Source organism: Quercus lobata, chromosome 2 (genome assembly GCF_001633185.2).
Source record: "Quercus lobata isolate SW786 chromosome 2, ValleyOak3.0 Primary Assembly, whole genome shotgun sequence".
NCBI lineage: Eukaryota > Viridiplantae > Streptophyta > Magnoliopsida > Fagales > Fagaceae > Quercus > Quercus lobata.
This window is the reverse complement of record NC_044905.1, coordinates 8329215-8334785: the sequence shown is the minus strand read 5'-3', so window position 1 is coordinate 8334785 and position 5571 is coordinate 8329215. Positions and strand designations below refer to the sequence as shown.

General features: G+C 34.5%; 1 long non-coding RNA gene across 1 annotated transcript; it reads right to left on the bottom strand.

Annotated features, from left to right (window-relative positions):
• Positions 1-1506: 1506 nt before the first annotated feature.
• LOC115974569 lies at positions 1507-5329 on the bottom strand. The gene is made up of 4 exons (XR_004087971.1): positions 5280-5329; positions 4951-5027; positions 4586-4662; positions 1507-1536 (listed from the first exon to the last, which is right to left on the bottom strand). It is a non-coding gene; the product is annotated as an uncharacterized LOC115974569 (long non-coding RNA).
• Between the last annotated feature and the right edge of the window lie 242 nt (positions 5330-5571).

Here is a 5571-nt window from a genome sequence, read left to right as displayed (position 1 = left end):
TAATTATTAATATAATGATAATGAATGTATCATTGAATTGAATGCGCAATTCCTGGAATTCTCTCAATGGTCTTTTTTTTGACCAAGAGATGTGAAAACAAAACTAAGAAAAAAGCATCCATTGTCTAATGGATAGGACAGAGGTCTTCTAAACCTTTAGTATAGGTTCAAATCCTATTGGACAAGATGGATTTCCATATATTTCTTTTCTACTAACTAGGTATTTTGAATGATTTGAACAAGAGACCCTTATACTTATTTATATATTTATTTATATATTTATTCTTAATAATAATTTTTTATTACTATAAAATTATTAATATAAAAGATGTATAATAAAATAAAAGATTAGATTATAGAAATAATTATTTCTAAAAAATTAGAAAGTTATTTAAAGGAATTTCTTTATACCTGTTCCTAAAGTAGAAAGCGTTCCATTTGTTCTTGAATAACGTCTTTCAAAAGGGCTTTTGCTTCCTCATTGAATATCTTGGTAGAAGATATGATTTCTTCGAACTGCGGTTTATTCGTTTTTAAATAAGTCCATAACTCAACGAGAAATTTCTTTACCTGTCCAATTTCTAATGAATCAAGATAACCATTCGTTCCAGTATAAATAGTCATTACCTGTTTTTCCACCGTAAGAGGGGATGATTGAGATTAGGGATGGCAACGGGTCGGGTTCGGGCCGGGTTTTTGCATACCCGGGCCCGACCCGCGGGCCAAGACCCGAAACTCGGACCCGGCCCGAATATTAATCGGGTTTTTTTTTTTTCCGGGGCCCAGACCCGCCCCGCGGGCCCCATTTAACCTGTTGGGCCCAAATTTGGCCCAACTGATTTTTTTTTTTTTTTTTTTTTATAAAGCCCATTGAGTTGTTTTTTGCCAGATTGAAGCCCATGCATTGGGCAGCCAATTTAAGCCCATTCAAGGCATTATTAGGCAGCCAATTCAAGCCCATTCAAGGCATTATTAGGCAGCTAATTCAAGCCCATTCATTGGGCAGCCAATTTAAGCCCATTCAAGGCATTATTAGACAGCCAATTCAAGCCCATTCAAGCAGCCAATTCAAGCCCATTCATTGGGTAGCCAATAAATCATAACTATAAATCAATAAATCACCAAACACCAATACATCTATAAATCAATAAATCATAACTAAAATCACCAACTAAACATAAAAATAAAATAAATCCAATAAGTCCAAGAACTAAGTATCAAAAGTCCAACAAGTTCAAGAAATTCAAAAATAAAAAGTTACAAAACAAATCCTATAAGTGTAAGAAATTACAAAATGTCTTATCCTCCACAAACCAACATATTAAAAAGGCTAAAAAATTACAAAATGCTAAAAAGGCTTAAAATAATTACAAACCAACAAATTTATCCAACAAGTTTAAGAAATTAAAAAGGCTACTAAATTAATACAAAATGTCTAATCATCCATAATTGTGACACAACTCCCATCCTCTTCATTAGGCTCCCCATCATCAAGAATTGATTGAAGGGTACAATCTCCGGACATAGTTGAAGAACCTACAACAACAATGAATTAAAGAATGAAATATCAAATTGTAACTAGCAAATATAAAACTACAATTTTAATTTTATAAATAGAAATTAGACAATTACTAACCGTTGATTTCACTCCATAACCAATTCTGAGCACACATCATTGCCTCTATAGTTTTGGGATGTAGCCTACTATGGTGTGGACTTAAAAGTCTCCCATTAGTGCTAAAGGCCGATTCTGAAGCAACAGTTGTAACAGGAATGGCTAAAATATCTCTTGCAATCCTTTGTAAAGTAGGATACTTTAAACCATTACTTTTCCACCATCCCAAAATATCAAAATCTTCACTCCTCTTCAACACTCCCTCATCAATGAAATGATCAAATTCCATTCTAACACTCCCATGTTTCTTTGAACTACTTGAACTATTATTCACAAACTCATCAAAAGATGACATTGCCCCACTCAACCTAAATTTCATTTGTGCCACAGGGCTTGAAGTACTAGCAGGAATATGGGAACTTCCTTCATTATCTACAGAGGACTCATTTATATCTCCATACTCATCAAGCAAATCATAACAAAGATTCTTAATTTTTTCAATCTCCAAATTAGAATTATCACCATAAATGTTAGGATAATAAAATTCTAATAACTTCATCTTATATCTTGGATCTAAGATAGCAGCAATAGCCATAATAACACTAACATTAGCCCAATAAGAATTAAACTTAGCAAACATGCTTTCTGCCATCGCACTTATCATCTCATTTGAAGACACACTCCATTCATTCAATGCAATTTTCAACTCACACACCACATTAAAATACATATTAGTTGTGGGATACTTACGACCAGAGAAAAACTCAGTCGCACTATGAAACAACTCCAACCTCTCACAAATATCTTTGGCTAACTACCAATCATAATCATATGGTAAACAAGTATAAGATATTTCACGTTTAGCCGAACGTGAGAAAACATCTTTATAAATCAATGCAGTAGAAAGCATAAAGTAAGTTGAATTCCAACGAGTTTTACAATCTAAGACTAACTCTTTGGTGCATTGAACACGCAATTGACGTGCATTTTCTTCAAATTTTTGCCTTCTTTTTGGTGATCCAGTCTAATAAATCACACTATCACGAATCCTCTCAATACCATCACCAATAAGAGACAACCCATCTTGAACAATCAAATTCAAAATATGTGCAGCACACCTCATATGCAACATAGACCCACCCAACATAAGAGAACTAGTATCAAGCTTATTAAAAAGAAGTCTAATCATGGCATCATTAGTACTACAATTATCAACAGTAATTGTAGACAACTTCCTATCAATGTTCCACTCTAAAAAACAATCAACAAGGACTTTAGCAAGAACTTCTTTTGTGTGTGGAGAAGGAACATAAACAAACCTAAAAAAATAATATGAATAATTATAACATAACTCAATAAACATTCTAAATATAAAGTCTTTAACATTCAATTTATAGATAAAAAAAATTACCTTAGAACCCGGCTTTGCAACATCCAAGTATGATCAATGAAATGAGCGGTAATGACCATAAACCCTCTCTTTTTGTTACTTGAAGTCCACATATCGGTTGTAATGGCCATCCTACTTCCATTCTTGTCCATCATCTTCAAAGCTTTCTCCCTCTCATTATCATAGATCTTAAGAATGTCACTCTTCAAAGTATTTCTTGTGACAAGTTTAAACATAGGTTGAAGATCGGCCACAAATTCTTTAAACCCAATATGGTCAACCATTGAAAGAGGATATTCATGTAGGATGACCATACGAGCAAGCTTATTCCTCACTCTAACTTGATCAAATTGATAAGTACTTAATCTCATGGTTCCATCCACCTTATTTTGTTGTTTGATCAAGACTTGTTGTCTCATATCCCTTATATCTTTAAATTTCATCCTTGGACATCTTGCTAAATGATTATGTAAATGAGTTGTACCTTGGCTAGACTCACCCAAGTAAAGTTTGTTACAATGATGGCATTGGGCTTTAACTTTTCCTTCAACTTTCTTCCTTGTAAAGTGAGACCAAACATCTGAGGTAGTCTTTCTTTTTCTACTTGTATCCAAGTCCTCATTTGTAGGCTCTTGCTCTCCCTCTGTCCCTTCTTGTTCCTCTACCTCTAAGTCTTCTCCCACTAAGTCCACCGTCGGAGATTTCGGATTCCTAATTGGTTCAAAAGTTTGAGAGTTAGAATCAAAACAAATTATCACAAATTTATTATTACACATACTCATTAATTAACTACAAATTTAAACACTTACTCGTTGTTTAATGGTGATCCTGAGGGTGAACTGCCAGGTGACAATGGTGAGGGTGATTGTGAAAATGGCGAAGGAGACCGTATAGTCGGCAAGGGACAACGTCCGGTTCTCAAGGGAGAACCACTTGGCGAGGAAGAACCAAATTTGTTTGTGTCTGTGTTTGTGTCTTCCATCTCCATTTTAGGATCTGCATTCCCAACAAACACAAAAAACAAACAATTTCTTCCATTAAACAAACTATGCAGAAATGAAGAAAACACCAAAGTTATCACATGAAACAAAGTCACAAAACCCTATGGCATTGACCCTTTGAAACACTTTCTTGCTCCTCAAAGCAACAACAATTCATGTAAATTACTAAATTTTAGCTCCAAAAGTAAATAACACCAAAAAGCAACCAAACCTAATCCCAATCCCCTACTCACTGCAACCACCTTAGTAATCTCCTCGCCTCATTGTTCTCTCCAAGCAAAAAAGTTTAGGAATTCACCATGTATTTCCAAATAGCATCAAGATGGCCTTCAAGTTATTCTATATAGTGTTTTAACGCCATTTGAATGGTTATTTAACTAAACAGATGGAAAAAATTTGAGAAGGGAACTTAAGGTAGTATTTTGCCCTAATACTTTACCAACGTTCAGCAAAAAATATTAATCCAAACCCACACAAGTGGGGATTCTTATTCAAAGCATTGACATTTCTATGTTAATAACAATATTAATCAAAACAGAAAGAACAAAATAGAACAAAAATTTGTTTCGGCTTCCTTACCTTATGCGAAGAAAGAATGGATTTAATTGGAATCCCAAAACCACAAGCAGCCTCAGTCCACACTAACCAACACAAATCTGTACAGAGAAAACAACGGAGACAAGAACCGGTTAGACAACATGTCTACAATTTCAAATCATCAAAACCCCATTTTAAAAAAATCCAAACCCTATTGAACTCCAAGCTAATTAATTAAAAAAAAAAAAAACCCCGTTCATATTATTATTTATTTTGAACTCCCATAAACTTAAAATTAAAAATACAAAAACAATGAAGCTGAACTAGATATAAATGTTAGGATAATAACAATATTAATCAAAACAGAAAGAACAAAATAAAACAAAAATTTGATTTAGCTTCCTTACCTTATGTGAAGAAAGAATGGATTTAATTGGAATCCCAAAACCACAAGCAGCCTCAGTCCACACTAACCAACACAAATCTGTACAGAGAAAACAACAGAGACAAGAAACGGTTAGCCAACATGTGTACAATTTCAAATCATCAAAACCCCATTTTTAACAAATCCAAACCCTATTGAACTCCAAGCTGATTAAAAAAAAATAATAATAAAACCCAGTTCATATTATTATTTATTTTGAACTCCCATAAACTTAAAATTAAAAATACAAAAAAAATGAAGCTCAACAACATTACAACAACCAAAAAAAAAAAAAAAACCGGTGACACAAACCTGGAGATGAGCTGCGGAGTGAGGGAGAGCCGGTGACTGGAGATGAGCTGCCAAGTGAGGGAGAGCCGGACCTGTGGGTCGACGGTCAACAACATTACAACAACCAAAAAAAAAAAAAAGAACTGGTGACACAAACCTAGAGATGAGCTGCGGAGTGAGGGAGAGCCGGTGACTGGAGATGAGCTGCCGAGTGAGGGAGAGCCGGACCTATTGGTCGACGGTCAACAACATTACAAGTTTACAACCAAAAAGAAAAAAAAGAACCGATGACACAAACCTGGAGATGAGCTGT